We start from the raw sequence: 18,249 nt of genomic DNA on the forward strand, positions 1-18,249 counted from the left end.
CGAAGCACCCATCCACCTGAGTGACATTGAGTTGGCCATGCCCACAGACTTACATAACGACCAAGCCATGCCTACCCAGCAGAGCCCCGGTTGATAAATTATTTCATTCCCACCACTGTGATTGACTCAGCCTTCCACCTTCTGAAGTCAAGAAAATGCGAATCCAGACAACATTGGGGGCAATGTGCAAATAATGTTCACATTGTCACCATTAGGAGACCCGAAAAACAGGTTAGGTCCTATTGGTAGTCTTTTAAAAGGCCAGGTTAAGCTCCATGGAGAGCCTTGAAAGACCCGGTTGAAAGACCAGGTTAGATCATTGTGAAGAAAATCTACCTATTGGCTGCTGAGAATCAACACTGACTTGAAGGCAGATCAATCAATCAGTTTATTATTGCATATACCCAACTTGCTAGTGAAAGCTTTAGTGCTGGAAAGGTGAAAGCAAATAAAAGATAAGGAGAACCAGCAGCAAAATGCACTGGCTCAGGTTACAGCAATGATGGAGGCACTGTTAGGAAACCTGAAAGACCAGGTTATGGAATGTTCACCATGGAGAAAATCTACCTATGTGGTTACTAGGAGATGACACCCTCTTAACAGCACATAAATGTGGCTCAGTGGATAAAACACTGAGCTTGTTTATCAGAAATCCTTAGCACCGTGTAATGGAATGAGCTCCGTTTTTTCTTAAAAACCTCCAATGATAAAGTATCCACAACATCTGAAGGCAAGCTGTTCCCTGGTTAATTGTCCTCACTGTTAGGAAGTTTCTCTTTAATTCCAGGTTGCTTCTCCCCTTGATTTGTTATTAGGTAGATGTTGTTGTTTGATATGTGAAAGGTCTCCTACAATGTATCTTTCACATCTCAAACAACATCTCCCTATCCCAGGTCTTTGGGAACTCAAGAGGTAGATACAAATGCCAAATCTACTCTAAAGATCTGGCTGTCTCTGCAGAAAAGAAGAAGAAGAAGGAGAAGAAGGAGAAGAAGAAGAAGAAGAAGAAGAAGAAGAAGAAGAAGAAGAAGAAGAAGAAGAAGAAGAAGAAGAAGAAGAAGAAGAAGAAGAAGAAGAAGGAGAAGGAGAAGAAAAAGAGGAGGAGGGGGTGAGGAGGGGGAGGAAGACAATGACAACAACAACAAAGCATGATGCTCACCCAGCATACTAAACCATGGACCAACCAATGTACCAACCTATCATTGAAAACCAAGAATTCTTTGCGTCATATGCTCCATAGACATTAATGCTTTTCATTTCCCCCCCCTGACCCTTTTTCAAAGTTTGCCTTGGACTACAATATCTGCCCACCTCTTGGCCTTTTCATGCAACAGGATGTCCGTTCTTTGCAGATTGGACAATGCCGCCTGGTAGGCTTTTCACGACTGTCCCCTTTTAATTACTAAACTATTTATTCAGATCGTTTACACAGAGAAACCGTTGAAAAGGCCATGGCTTCCTTCCTGCCAAGAAATATACTCATTAAATGATACATTAAAGGATTTATGAACTGGGCCTGTAAAAGACAGAGGATGGGGGCGGGAAGATACTTCGGGCTGCATCTTTCCAAATGACGATTAAATGCAATTATCTACCTCAGCATAAAAGGCAATTGTGATGTCACTGGAGCTTTGATATTATAAAAGTCCCTTTCTTTCGGAGCCCTTTGATCTCCCCTCACACTCCAGGTATTGTCCCTTTAATTGTCTCATATGTAAATATAAATCAGACATGAGGGTCCTTTTTAAAATATATCTATATCTTCTATATCCATCCATCCATCCATCCATCTATCTTCTATCTTCTATCACCTCTCTTTCTTTCTATCTATATCTATATTTATCTATAATCTATCTATCCATCCATCCATTCTCTCTCTCTCTTTCTAGCTATATCTAGTATCTATCTGTTTGTCTGTTTGTCTGTCTGTCTATCTATCTATCTATCTATCTATCTATCTATCTATCTATCTATCTATCTATCTATCTATCTATCTATCTATCTATCTATATCTGTCTCTGTCTGTCTGTCTATCTTCTATCATTTCTCTTTCTATCTATATTATATCTATCTATCTATCTATCTATCTATCTATCTATCATCTATCTATCATCTATCTTCTATCATCTCTCTTTCTATATATCTATATATCTATATCTATCTATCTATCTATCCTCTATCGTTCCATCTGTCTGTCTGTCTCTCTCTCCCTCTCTCTTTCTATCTATATCTATTATTCTAGCTAGCTAGCTAGATATTTATCTGTTTGTCTGTCTGTCTGTCTATCTATCGTCTATCATCTCTCTCTTTCTAGCTATATCTATCTATCTATCTATCTATCTATCTATCTATCTATCTATCTATCTATCTATCTATCTACCTACCTACCTACCTACCTACCTACCTACCTACCTACCTACCTATATACATACATACATACATACATACATACATACATACTTACCTATCTATCTATCTATCTATTTATGTTTGAATGTTTGAATGTTTATTAACATTTGTAGGCCGCCCTTTTCCCTGAGGGGACTCAGGGCGGCTCACATAAAAATCAGGAAGGGGAATACAAACAATGACGTAGACACATATTGTAAAAAATAATAAGCAACATTCATTCATCATTCGGGAGGGGCGGCTATCTTTGTCCCCAGGCCTAACGGGCTAGCCAGTTCTTAAGGGCTGTGCGGAAGGCCTGGACGGTGGTGAGGGTACGAATCTCCACGGGCAGCTCGTTCCAAAGGGTCGGGGCTACTACTGAGAAGGCCCTCCTCCTTGTGGTTGCCAGCCGGCACTGGCTGGCCGATGGAATTCGGAGGAGGCCCAATCTATGAGATCTAATTGGTCGCAGGGAGGTGATTGGCAGAAGGCGGTCTCTCAAGTACGCAGATCCACTACCATGCAGGGCTTTATGGGTGACTAGTAGCACCTTGAAGCGCATCCGGAGATCGACAGGTAGCCAGCGCAGCTCGCGGAGGATAGGTGTTATGTGGGTGAACCGAGGTGCACCCACAATCACTCGCGCGGCCGCATTCTGGACTAGCTGAAGTCGCCGGATGCTCTTCAAGGGCAGCCCCATGTAGAGCACATTGCAGTATTCCAGCCTAGAGGTCACAAGGGCCCGAGTGACTGTTGTGAGAGCCTCCCGATTCAGGTAGGGTCGCAACTGGCGCACCAGGCGAACCTGGGCGAATGCCCCCCTGGTCACAGCCGTCAGGTGGTGGTCAAAAGATAGCTGTGGATCCAGGAGGACTCCCAAGTTGCGAACCCTCTCTGAGGGGTGTAAAATTTGACCCCCCAGCCTGAGTGATGGAATATTGGTCGAATCTTTGGGAGGGAAGCACAACAGCCACTCGGTCTTTTCTGGGTTGAGTACAAGCTTGTTAGCCCTCATCCAGTCCATAACGGCCTCAAGGCCTCGGTTCATCACGTCTGCCGCTTCATTGAGTTGGCACGGGGCGGACAGATACAGCTGGGTATCGTCCGCATATTGATGGTATCTTATCCCGTGCCTTCGGATGATCTCTCCCAGCGGTTTCATGTAGATGTTGAATAGTAGGGGGGATAAGACCGAACCCTGAGGCACCCCATATGTTAGGGGCCTAGGGGACGATCTCTGCCCCCCCACTAACACCGACTGCGACCTGTCCGAGAGGTAGGAGGAGAACCACCGCAACACGGTGCCTCCCACTCCCACCTCCCGCAGTCGTCGCAGAAGGATACCATGGTCGATGGTATCGAACGCCGCTGAGAGGTCAAGGAGAACCAGGATGGAGGGATGTCCTCCATCTCTGGCTCTCCAAAGATCATCGGTCAATGCGACCAAAGCGGTTTCTGTGCTGTAACCGGGTCTGAAGCCTGACTGGAAGGGGTCGAGGTAGTTTGCTTCCTCCAAGGACCGCTGGAACTGGAAGGCCACCACCTTCTCAACAACCTTCCCAAGGAAGGGAAGGTTGGAGACTGGGCGATAGTTATTAAGAACAGCTGGATCCAGAGATGGCTTCTTTAGGAGGGGTCTCACCACCGCCGCTTTCAGTGCGGCGGGGAAGTTCCCCTCCCGAAGAGAGGCGGTAACAACCGCCTGGATCCAGCCTCGTGTCACCCCACTGCTGTTAGTAACCAGCCATGAGGGACACGGGTCCAGTACACAGGTGGAGGCACTTACAGCCCTCATGGCCTTGTCCACATCCCCGGGGGCAACATCCTGAAACTCAACCCAGAGATGGTCTACTTGATCCTCTTGTGCCTCGGCTGGAACTGCAGGGATGGAGTCCAAGTCCGACCGAAACCAAGCAATTTTGTCCGCTAAGAATTGGGCATAATCCTCAGCTCTACCCTGCAAGGGTTCCCCCGCTTCCCTCTTATTTAGTAGGGAGCGGGTTATCCTAAACAGGGCGGCTGGGCGGGACTCAGTGGACGCAACCAAGGTGGCTATGTGAGATCTTTTCGCTGCCCTAAGTGCCCTGGTGTATTCCTTGGTGCTGGTGGTTACCATTGCTCGGTTTAAACATATATATGTATGTATATGTATATGTATATATATATATGTATATGTATATTTCTACCTCCCTCCCTCCCGGTGGGTGATATGGGTAAGTGAGTGAGAGTGGAACAAAGATGATTTTGAGTGGGGAACCCGTGAAGGTTGGAAATTTTCATTTTCAACAGTCAAAAGCAGGTTCACAGCCAGAGTCAAACTTTTCATGCTTGCAACTTGTGACACCAAATCACTTCCTAATTTTTCACAGCCTGATTTGAAAAGACCTTGGCAAGTGATACACAAACACACACAGGCACTGAGAGAGAGAAGGAGGGAATGATAGGGTAGGGTAGAATAGAGAGAGAGAGAAAGGATCAATATTTCCATTTCTTTTGGAAATTATTCTACACTAGAAGCAATGAATGGCTCACTCATTTATTCCATGCGTAATAAAAAAAAAAGAATTACACATATTTAGAAGAGTCTTCCCATTGTGTCTCAGCATGACATACTGGTCTGGGTGCCTCCCAATCAGCCTTGTGAATCCAAGAATTCTCCCGAATTTCTGAATCGCATCTGAAATGGACGTCAATGTCCAGTAGCATTTTTGAGTTCTTCTATCATCAAGGTGTTAGAATGGAAAATGCATACAAATTTAATTCAGGGTGCAAAAGCTCTTAAGTGATTAGGACAGAAAGCAACATTCAGTGCAAGAGAAACAGCCATACTAATTTATGCTGACCCATTTTTAATCTTTTAAGTGTATTGTGTAATATTGTCAGCATGTCAGTAAAGATTTCATTACCTCTATAGATACTTTGCAAGGAATGAGGAGGATGAGGAAGAAAGAAATCTGAATTTCATCAGAATAGGTTATATGAAGGTCATTACAATTACAATCAGAATGGAGTTGGAAGGGACCTTGGAGGTCTTCTAGTCCAACCCCCTGCTCAAGCAGGGGGTCCTGTATCATTCCAGACAAATGGCCCAGTCCCTTCTTAAAAACCTCCATTGATGAAGCACCCGCAACTTCAAGCTGTGCCACTGGTTAGAAGTTGTGGATGCTTCATCATAAACTTCATGAATTATGTCTGCAACAGAATATATCTTCGCTATGACAACAGAAAACCACATTCATATTCTTTTTCCACAACAAGAACTTCATTGGAAGAAAAATGGCTAATTGGTAGTATCAGAATGTCCCTTTCCCCATTTTCATATTTCCCCCATTTCTTACTGTTGTGTGTCTGTGTGTGTGTGTGTGTGTGCGCGCGCGTGCATACACACAAAACCTTCTTTTCGGCTTCAGTAGCACATTGTTGTCATGGGAGATTGCTGTAATGAGAAATTGAAGCTGATTTTGCATGACTTTAATATTAAATTAAAAGGGTCGTGGTGGCTCAGTTGCTAAGACACTGAGCTTGTCGATCAGAAAGGTCGGCAGTTTGGCGGTTCGAATCCCTAGTACCACATAATGGAGTGAGCTCCCGTTACTTGTTCCAGCTTCTGCCAACCTAGCAGTTTGAAAGTACATAAAAAATGCAAGTGGAAAAATAGGGACCACCTTTGGTGGGAAGGGAACAGCGTTCCGTGCACCTTTGGTGTTTAGTCATGCCAGCCACATGACCACAGAGACGTCTTTGGACAACGCTGGCTCTTCGGCTTTGAAATGGAGATGAGCACGACTAGCACATATATGCAAGGGGAACCTTTACCTTTTTAATATAAAACTGATGGTTTGTTTATGCTGGGTGGTGTGTCCCCAACATTTGTGGTTTGGCAGTCTGACTGGGGTGGAGAGAGGAGAAACAAGTCACACGAGCAGAGGGCTGGCATGCACAGACATATAGATGCAGCTCAACTGGAAGTTGAATGGTGCACACATGCATGTGCGTGATGGCATGCACATGCGCACTGGTAGCTGCAAATAAGCCACGGCCCAATTGTGGGCCACAGCCTGGGGATCAGTACAGGAGAAAGAGGTAGAGAACCTGGAGGTGGAGTTAAAAGAGGAATCAGTCTAGAATCCCTACACAGCCACAAACAAACTAAGTGCAAACTCCTTTGAATTCTATGGACCCATCTCAAACTCCAAGCAGGTGCTAGCCTTGGTTGAGAAGATTCCTGTTCATAGGTTTTTTTTAAAAAAACAACAACAATAAATCAGTTTAATTTATGAAGAAATAAACCTTCACATGGGACGTGGTCTTCCACTCCTGACAGATGGTGGTATTTTCTATTAACTCTTTCCATTACTCTGCAGCCACCATGACACAGGTTAACAGAGCTGGAAGGGGCCTTATAGGTCATCTAGGCCTACTCCCCACACAAGCATTAGATCCTACACCCTTTCTGACAAATGGCAATCCAATCTCTTCTTGAAACCTTCCAATGATGAACCTCCCACAACTTCCAAATGGCAACTTCTGTATGGTTGGTTGATTGTTCTCACTGTGTTTGACAGCCCTGGTCTAGATTTAGTGCTGAAACAACCAGAATTTTGTTGTTGTTGATGATGATAATGATGATGATGTTCCTTTTGGCTTTCTGGGCATAGTTGAGAGTGATTTTCCACAAGCAGGACCAGTCAATGAATATGAAACTGAATTTCAGTTTAACGATGGCAGAATATTTATTGGCAAGATGCTCATAAAAAACACTGATACTGCAGTACTCATTGTTAATTGGTACCAAAAACAATGAGTACCAAACAAATTTTTCCCATAAGAAATAATGTAGTGAGTCAAAAGGCCACCGAGACTGTGCATTGAGTAGCAAACAAATGATGAGTACTGGGGCAAAAATTTTGCATCAAAATGCATTGAGTACCAAATTTGAAGAGTTTCAAAGCAATTGAGTACCAAGGTATCTCTGTATCATAAATACTTAAAAGGTAAAGGTGAGGGTTCCCCTCACACATATGTGCTATGCATTCCCAACTCTAGGGGGTGGTGATCATCTCCATTTCAAAGTCGAAGAGCCAGCACTGTTTGAAGACGTCTCCATGGTCATGTGGCTGGCATAACTAAATGCCGAAGGTGCATGGAACATTGTTACCTTCCCACCAAAAGTGGTTCCTATTTTTCTACTTGCGTTTTTTATGTGCTTTCGAACTGCTAGGTTGGTAGAAGCTGGGACAAGTAACGGGAGTTTACTCCGTGACATGGTGCTAGGGATTCCGAACCGCCTAACTGCTGATCAACAAGCTCAGTGTCTTAGCTACTGAGCCACTAGGTCCCTCTCATAAATACTTATCAGCATCAAAATCTCAGAAATTCCAAAAAGCAAAGGAAGATTTTTTTTAAAAAAAAATACCCATAGATTAAGAAGAATGGTTTAAAACTTTTTTTAAAAAAATACATCTGGAAGGGTTTCTTTAAAACCATGTGAGAATGCTTAAATTGTGTGTAAATGTTGAGAAGTTTTTTTTTTTCTAAAGTGAGATTACAGAGGCAAACATAATTCTAAAACAATTCACTTTTATGGTATGTATTAAAACGAATTATGCAATATTCTCAACGGAATGCCCAATCCAGGAATATGACTGAATCACAGTTCACATGCACAGTGACTCATCCAGAGTTTCCACAGTCAAGTTCTGGGTTTTTTATAAGCCTTTTTTGACTTTTAGTTGCATTTTGTAGTTATCACTGTGTCAATGTTACTTGCGTATTTGACTCCCAGTCCCCCATAATGTCTTCGTTGCTGCAATCTTTTTGGAATCACTGCTTTATGTGATAAGAAAACAAGAGAAATGTGGAATCCCCCCCCCTTCATTCTGTACATTAATAAGGGCGAAACGAGAAATGTGGTACAAAAAAATGCATAACCAGACAAGTGATTCCACCCTGTAGCTGTAAGCAATAAAATGACAATATGATACCCAACAATGGGAGCCATTGTCTCTTGAAAAGTCTGAAAATTGAGAAGTTGGTGGCCCGGGGTGAGTTTCAGGGCAGTGAACAGAACCAACTTTCAAGACATCTCTAGGCATGGCGTCAATCAATATCCCGTCTTAGTCAAACTTGCAAACATAATCTCTCTTTTATGAGCAACGTTGCCAATAAATATTCTGCCTTCATTAAGCTGAAACTCCACCGATTACCTGCTTCATATTTCACCATCTGGGGAGAGGAGTATTAAGGCTGATCAATGAAAATAACGATTTAAACCCAAAGAAGAAAGAGAAAATAAAGAAAACACCAATTAGAAGTATCCCGGGGTTATTAGAGATAGGATGTTCATATCCAATTAAGATGAAAACCATTTCACCCATTTTTATGTTCCACCTCTGGCAGTTTGGGATTATTAGTTTTATCAGACTTCAGAACGGAAGGCGCAGGAGAATGATGCACCCATGTCATGCACTAGTGAAATAAAATGTTGAGACACGGAGATTAATTGGTATAAAATAAGATGCATCAAAAGCTGTTCATTAACCATGTATATGGTGCGGCTACAAGGGATGAAAATCATTTTGTTATGCAGACTCTACCAAAGCAAAAGTAATTTAGCTATTGTGATGGTAAATTTGATGGCCATCAATGCAGAAATGTCATGCCTATTAGCATTATTTTTGTTACCTTTCCCCCTTCTTTCTCAAAGAGGATACTGGTTAAAAAGCTCAGGGAATAGTCAGATGACAACAAAACAACAACAACAACAAGGTTGCAAAATACCTTTTGAGGAGCAAGCACACAATTGCACACAATGAGCAGTTAGCAGTTGCATGTGTGTTAAAGTGTTCCTTTGGTAACCCAACGTAAATAAAAGATTGAATGATGTGGAAAACGATTAGAGAAGAGAAAAAGAAGTTGAAAGAAGAAATTTGAAAGGATAATCAGACTCACATAGAAGATGGTGGACTTTAAGTAACCCCGTTTTACTTCCAAAGCTGTAAAGTTATAACCAGACGTCCCAAAGATGTTTTTTCAAAAAGTAAATGGACTTTGGTTTTCTCCTTTGAAGACGTTTTGCTTCTCATCCAAGAAGCTTCTTCAGTTCTGATATTTCTGAAGCAAAATGTCTTCAAGGAAAATAAAGTCCGATTGCTCTTTAAAAAAGCACCTTGAGACAACCATGGGCCCAGAAAGGAACTATTCAATAACAATAACAATAGCAATAGCAATAGCAATAGCAATAGCAATAGCAATAGCAATAGCAATAGCAATAACAATAATAAACATAATACACCAGACATCACACTGATTGAGAAAAATAAGGTTTCAATCATAGACATCGCAATACCAGGTGAAAGCAGGGTTGACGAGAAAGAACATGAAAAAATCGAGAAATACCAGGATTTAAAAATCGAAATACAACAATTATGGCACAAACCAGCAGTGGTAATTCCAGCGGTAATCGGCACACAGGGTGCTATTCCAAAAGCACTGGAATTGCATTTAAAACAGTTAAAAATTGACAAAACCACCATCGGTCAAATGCAAAAAGCCGCACTGCTTGGATACGCACGCATATTAGGAAAATACGTTATGACATCCTAGGCCCCTGGATGGGGCCAAATCCAGTGAAACAACTGACCGCTGTGATACAATTGTGATAATAATAATTAATAAATAAATATATTATAAAACAGATAATAACAAAGATAATGGTGTGATTCTGGGTCTTTGTCCTAGTTAGCTTTGCAGCGACAACACTGAAGTTTCCAGGAATTTTCAGGCTAACCTGGCGCAAACATTGCTAGTTCTGTTCAGATGTAATATGCACATGTACATCCTGAAAGAAGACAATCCAGAATTCGCCATGACATTCTTGATGTTTTCCAATACTTGTAATTTGGAGAAAGTTTTAAAAATATACAAAAGCAAGTGTAATTTCATGCCACCCATAAGCCACATTTCTATGTGAGCACAAAATTTAATAGCTATTGTATTGTGAATTTTACAAATATCTTGGATAGAGGTTATGTGGCCCACAGTCTTTTAAAATCTATGCCAGAAACAGCTACTTCTAAGTATGTAAAAGTTTACATTGCACTTGTAAAGTTTACTTGGAAAAATCCCAAGATTACAGTGGCAGATTTTTAACCATGGCTACAAAAACAAAGCTTTTAGTAACAAATCAATGAGTCTATTAGGTAAGATTTATTAAATAGTTTACTTGCTAAACTGCTTTACCCAATGCCAAGTTTAGTTTCTATTTAGTAATATACTTTGGAGCCTTTTAACCATAAATAAAATTAAACTAAGTTGAACAAAATCTAATATTTATCAATAAGCTTAGGATTGTTTTAAGTCTTAAAAAATGTGCTCACTTCTTTGCCACAGAGTGATAGACTCTGCACAGGTAGGATATCAACCTGTCTCTTCATCCATTAGGGCATCGTTGTTCCAGACCAAGAGTTTCAGTACAATTTCTGGGAAAGAAAATTGGCATGCAGATTTCATGCAAATTTTGAGATTTGTACTGCATGTACTAAATTCATATTCTTTCACTGTTTTATGCAATGGCACACGCTAATCAAGCTTAGAGGCATTCAGTTCTATGGCCTTTAAATTGTTTAGTAAGCCTATAAGCTGTTTTCCATATATTTGTTTGTCTTGTTTACAAGGAAATAATTGAACAAAATGGCTACACACTGCCAAAAAGTAGGACAGGACAAAATGACACTTTCAGCATCTCTAATTGCTTTGTAATCACACCGTCAATTTGATTCATTCTGTTTCTACATCAATTTTCGATAGAAGGGGTTTATTTTTTCAAATAAAGAAAACATTGCAGATAAACCCACACATTTTTGTGGGAGCAATTGAGCACAACCCTCACAGAATCTAGTCCTTAAATTGTAATAACGTGATAAAGAAAGCAGAGAAGGAGATTTGGCATTTATGCAGAAAATATGTCAGGTAATCTGTAAAAGGTAAAGAAATCTTTCTAGCTTGTTGTAAATATTTTAAGGAGAAATGTTATTACATCAATATTTATTCTGTATGAGCAACATGTTTATGTAAATGCTGGATTCTTTGCAAGCCTTCTCACCAATAAACTGAACTAAGCTAAGCTAAACTAAACTAAATAAAATTTAGAATAGAATAGAGTAGAATAGAATAGAATAGAATAGAATAATAGAATGTAGAATAAAATGTAGAATAGAATGGTATGTAAATATAGAACAAAATAGAACATGGAATAGAATGGAGTGGAATAGGAATAGGAATAGAAATAGAATAAAATAATAAAATAATAAATGAAATGAAATAAAAAATAAAGTAAAATGAAATAAAGTAAAATGAAATAAAATAATAAAATAAAAATAAAGTAAAATAAAATAAATAATAATAAATAAAATAATAAAATAAAAAATAAAGAAAAAGAATTTAAATAATAATAGTATAATAAAATAAAAATAAAATAATTTAACCAGATAGATTTCAACTAATTAATAAACAATTTACTAGAGAGCCCAAGACCAGATCAAATTTTAAGTTGACCATTCTCACTTCTACTCAAACTAGGGAAAGAAGAAGGAGGCAACAGACAGAAAACAATGCTAGGCAGCTGGCTGACATTAATCCAACTGAAGTTACAGGAGTGTCAATTCAGTATTCCTACCCTTTGACTGGGACCATCTTTATGCTGGTGGTGATGATGATGTTCTCCATTCAATCGTCTCCAACTCTTGATGATTCTATGGCTAGGTCTCTCCACCTCTTCCAATCTTGCACTTCTTCTCTGAGTTGTTCTTGCTCTGGCTGGTATCTGCTTTGATGGTGTCCAGCCATTGTGTTCTTGGGTGGCCTGATTTCCTTTTAATGCTAACTCTTCCAAGCTTAATTGCTTTCTCCAATGAATTCCATCACGTGACATAGCCAAAATAAGTGAGATGCAATTTTGTGATTTTGTCTTCCAGTGACATGTCAGTGGTATTACACTCCAGTATTGCTGGTTGGTCACCTTTGTTCTCCAAGCCCCATACCTTTTACCTTAAGACAGGGGTTTCCAAACTTGGGAAATTTAAGACTTGCGGACTTCAACTTCCAGAATTCCCCAGCCAGGGAATTCTGGGAATTGAAGTCCACAAGTCTTAAAGTTCCCAGGTTTGGACACCCCTGCCTTCAGCTGTCTACTGTGGGCCTTACACATTTCTTAAGAAGCCCCTAAGAGGGCATGCATAAGCGCACCAGCGTGCCTACTGTCCCTGTCCTACTGTCCCATTTATATGCACTCTTTTTATGTGTGTATGGCTATGTTTTGCTTGTTTATATCCATTTATCTGTGCCATTTTTCCATGTCTTTTCATACTTGTTTCCTTGTACTTGTTGACAAGTAAATAAATAAATAAATAAATAAATAAATAAATAAACAAATAAAAGGAATATGTGAGAGCTTTTTCCAACTTCTCCAATACTCATTCTCCTTTGGCGAAAGTTCCGCACCAGCACCACAGCACCAAGTAGTTGATGTTCATCCTGTCTTGCTTCCTTAAGATCCAACTTTCCACCCCATCGCTCTCGATGGGTTCTTTCCTCCTCCCTCGCTTCATCTCACAAATTGTGCATCCGTGTACACCCACTTCTCTGACCATCATTCATAACTAAATGGCCACTGATTCTCAGCACTACAGGCTGATCCTCAAATGGATCTTTAATTAGGATAATCAGGCGGCTGAGTTATTGCTTCATCTAAGAAGATGAAGAGGGACTGGATGGAGGGGCATTCTTCTTTCAAACCCAAAGAGGATCATCGTGGTGTTGCTGTTCCTCTCTTCTATTGCCAAATGGCAATAAATGAATGACCTTTGGAGAGGCTGAAAGGGGGGGGAAACGGACACCTGGGCTAAGAAGATGGGATTAATTGATCATGGTAGATACAAGAACACCGCCTAAATAAGCAAGCAGTCGCTGTTTTCTTCAGCAAGGAAGGCAGAAACTTCAAGGCATTTTCAGAACCAAAAGAAAGTTGAAACAGACAAGAGTTCGTTGAGAGTGTGCAAGGGGGGACAACAATAGTGAACTGCTTGAATCGCAATTGAAATGACTGAAAAGCTAAGAAGGATCCATTTCAGGTTTTTTTAAAAAAAACTTTGCTATGTTTTTAAAAAATCTTAATTTATATTCCCTCCCACTCAGGAAAATTGATGTGACTTTGTTCACCTCTAGCATTATTTTAAAATTAGAGAAGTAAAATACCTTTGACCTGTCCTTCATAGAATATCACATTTCATTATACAATAGTGTGTGTGTGTGTACATATTCTTATATAGATAGAGCATATATATATATATATATATATATATATATATATATATATATATATGTGTGTGTGTGTGTGTGTGTGTGTGTGTGTGTGTGTGTGTGTGTGTGCGCACGTGTGGTGTGTGTGTGTGTGTGTTTTGTGTTTGTGCTGATAAATAAATAAAGGGAGACTAATATAGATCTATTTCAAGCTCTTTAGTTCTCATCAGCTAGCTGGGATTCGAACCTGGGCTGTATTGCATATTAGGCAGATGTATTAACCACTAAGCCACAGGCTGTCCTCCGTTATCAGCATATCAAAAGTATATATATATATACTTTTTCTTCCTCCATATCTATCTATCTATCTATCTATCTATCTATCTATCTATCTATCTATCTATCTATCTATCTATCTATCTATCTATCTATCTACTGTACATACACACATCATACATACCTGGCCTATCTGTCTGTCTGTCTGTCTGTCTGTCTGTCTGTCTGTCTGTCTATCTATCTATCTATCTATCTATCTATCTATCTATCTATCTATCTATCTATCTATCATCTATCTATCTATCTATCTATCTCTATCTATCTATCATCTGTTTATCTATCTATCATCTATCTATCTATCTATCTATCTATCTATCTATCTATCTATCTATCTATCTATCTATGATCTGTCTATCTATCTATCTATCTATCTATCTGTCTGTCTGTCTGTCTATTTGTCTCATCATCTATCATCTACCTACCTACCTGTCTGCCTGTCTATCATGTGTCTATCTACCTATCTGTTATCATCTATCACCTATCTATCTATCTATCTATCTATCTATCTATCTATCTATCTATCTATCTTTCTATCTATCTATCTATCTATCTATTTATTGTTATCATCTATCATCTATCACCTATCTATCATATCTATCTATCTATTGTTATTATCTATCATCTATCTATCATATATATCTATCATCTATCTTTCTATCTTTCTATCGTTCTATCGTTCTATCGTTCTATCGTTCTATCTTTCTATCGTTCTATCGTTCTATCGTTCTATCGTTCTATCGTTCTATCTTTCTATCTTTCTATCTTTCTATCTTTCTATCTATCTATCTGTCCAGAGGTGGGTTTCACATAATTTTACCACGTTCGCCACATATCGAAAATGTGTGCTTTGCTCGCACGCACGGCTTGCATGCCTGCATGCAGCTTAGAAAACATGGCTAAATAGGACAGCATAGCACTGGGGCGAGTGGGCGGCCCCACCTGCAGGTTGCCACTACTGGTTTGCCCAAACCAGTCTGAACTGGCTGAATACCACCACTGTATCTATCTATCTATCTATCTATCTATCTATCTATCTATCTATCTATCTATCTATCTATCTATCTACCTACCTACCTACCTACCTATCTATCTATCTATCTCAGTGACGTGCGGTGAGGGTTTCCGTTGGTGAGGCAAGACCGCAGCAGCAGCGAGAAGCAACATCCCCGCTGCTGTGTCCGACAGGCGTCTCGCGTTTATGGCAGACATAAACATGTTTGTGTTGCTTCTCGCTGCCGTCGCTCTCCACCACCTTGCCCCCTCCCCGCCTCCTCCAACGAACAATCCTGCTGCCCCGGCCTGAAGCCAGCCAGCCCACCCACCGCCTGTCCGACCTGCTCCCTGCCTGGACTCACCGCTCTTCTCCTCCTCCTCCTCGTCCTCCCCGCTTGTCCTCCTCGCCCACCCAGCCCATTCCTCCCCCCGCCACCACTGTGTCCAACAGGCCAGGCATCTCACGTTTATGGCGGACATAAACACGAGAAGCCTGGCCTGTTGGGACACAGCGGCGAGAACGTCCCTGCCGCCTCCGCGCTCCGCCACCTCACCCCCCGCCTCCTCCAACCCTACCGGACCGCTGTGAAGAAACACACACACATACACTCCACAATAAAAAATTACATATTTAATTACAATAAATTTGAATCTCCCCCCCCCCTCCATCCGATCCACATACCTTTTCCAGCTGTGGAAACTCTCTCAACTCTCCTCTTGTCCGCCCAATGTAAGCATGCTCAACGTAAGTGTGCTCATAAGGCATGATTCGCTGCTCCCCGATCAGGAGGCGGGAGAATCAGTGCCTCCTTTGCATATGGAATTTTTTGCTTTTTAACTCTTTCTTAACTTTTAAAAGGCGAAAAATTCCTTATGCAAAGGAGGCCCCCGAGTTCTCTGGCCTCCTCCTAGTTAATACTGAGAGCAGACACCACTGTGACTTGAAATCTGGTAGCAACTACCCTGGCTTTAATTATTTTTTAAAAAGTATTTAAAATTCTTTCCTTTCCCTGAGGAGACTGGTGAGACCCCGCCTCCCTTGCCTCTAGTGACTGCACGTCCCTGATCTATCTATCTATCTATCTATCTATCTATCTATCTATCTATCTATCTATCTATCTATCATTCAACTGCTCTATTGTATCATGAAATGGGATATGATGTTAAACACGAGTTAAAGACATTCTACTTCCCTAATTAGTTTTAAAATAGTGCTGGGGTGCAGCAAAGCTTTAAAAAAACCTGAAATGGATACACAGGATTCCATATGAAACAGGAAAAGAGTTGCAATGCCTTCCAAAAAGATAGAAATACATTTGCCTTCTACTTCACAGTGCAACTGGTTAAACTGAGAAGAAAATAAATAATTAAAAACAAACAAACCAGAAAGCCCATATAATCTTGTTTTATAGAAAGGGATTTTCTGACGTCTGAAATTTCTTTTGGGTTCAGGAAACTTTGGTACATCTATAGTCAATGACTTTAGTTCACCTTTCTCCCACTCGGGTGTATCGCTGCCAGCATTACTGCTGGTTTGGTGCATGCAAAAATTTTGTGTGCATGCTCTCGCTTCATTCACGTGCATGCCAACACATTATGCACGCATTTGCACATAAATAAGTCTGTGCATGCACAAAACATTAAAAAATGAAAAAAATAAATTTGTGCAATGAAAAAATTGTTCTGCGCATGCAGAGAACTGAAAATCAAGATGGCGGTGCCATAGGAGAACCAGTTTGGTGGTCTGGCAGGCCTGGGTTGCTGCTGATTCCAGCGATCCAGGCTGCCAAACCTCTATTAGTTCAGCTGAACTGGTAGGAACCCACCACTGCTCTCCTGCATCCTTCCCCCCACCCATATGTGAACCAAAGTTGGTTTTATTTCTTCTTTCTATCTGAAACTCAGAGAGGCTGGTCAGATGCCCAAAGGATGATAGCCAGCATGCTGATGCTGAATCCAGAGAGGGTAGTTTTGAAGCCTAGGAATTAAGAAGGGCCTCCTTAACTCTGAGTGCCCAGATTGGGTTGGCATATTAAGTTATGGAGCAACCTGGACCAGAATGTTGTTGTTAGTTGCAAAGTCATGCCCGACCCATCGCGACCCATGGACCACGTTCCTCCAGGCCTTCCTGTTCTCTACCATCCTCTGGAGTCCATTAAAGCTCCCGCCCGCTGCTTCAGTGACTCCATCCAGCAACCTCATTCTGTGTCATCCCTTCTTCTTTTGCCCTCCATCATTCCCAGCATGAGGCTCTTCTCCAGTGAGTCCTTCCTTCTCAGTAGGTGGCCAAAATATTTGAGTTTCCTCTTCAGGATCTGGCCTTCTAAAAAGCAGTCAGGGTTGATCTCCTCTAGGACTGATCGATTGAATGGCCTTGCAGTCCAAGGGACTCGCAGGAGTCTTCTCCAGCACCAGCGTTCAAAGGCCTCCATTTTTTGGCGCTCAGCCTTCCTTATGGTCCAACTTTCACAGGCATCCATTGCAATTGGGAAAACCATAGCCTTGACTAGATGCACTTTCGTTGACAGGGTGATGTCTCTGCTTTTTAGTCTGCTGTCTAGATTTTCCATAGCTTTGCTCCCCAGGAGCAAGTGTCTTTTAATTTCTTGGTTGCAGTCCCCATCTGTGGTGATCTTGGAGCTCAGGAAAATAAAACCTGCCACTGCCTTCATTTCTTCCCCATCTAGGAATTGAGAGGGCCAGATGCCATGATCTTAGTTTTCTTAATGTTGAGTTTCAAGGCAACTTTTGCACTCTCCTTCTTCACCAACATCAAGAGGCTCTTTAGTTCCTCTTCACTTTCTGCCATGTATCATCTGCATATGACCAGAATAGACCAGCCTTAGTGATCCATTCCCTAAAGGTTTCCCTTGATTCGATTACTGCAGTGCAAGCTAATGAAGGTACCCAAGAAGATGTTCTTGAAGCTGCAGATGGTGCAAAACACATTCCTTAAGTCTTGTGAAGAAGCATTGACTTCTGAGCTCCTGGATCCAATCCAAAATGCTGACAAGTTCATGAATTCCTAGTGGAGTATTTGCCAAGACCAAAGAGCCTTTGGGTTAAAACCAGAAAAACCAGGAAGGTTAACCACAGCACATCAACCAGAATGCAATCTTCTCAATCACAACATCCTATTGGGAAGCTCTTTTAGCTAGTTCTCGTTCTGTCCTTTTTCCAGACATTTATGAAATAGCTACTTTTCCAAGGCAACAGTTATCTTGAAGACTG

Source organism: Thamnophis elegans, chromosome 16 (genome assembly GCF_009769535.1).
Source record: "Thamnophis elegans isolate rThaEle1 chromosome 16, rThaEle1.pri, whole genome shotgun sequence".
NCBI classification, from domain to species: Eukaryota; Metazoa; Chordata; class Lepidosauria; order Squamata; family Colubridae; genus Thamnophis; species Thamnophis elegans.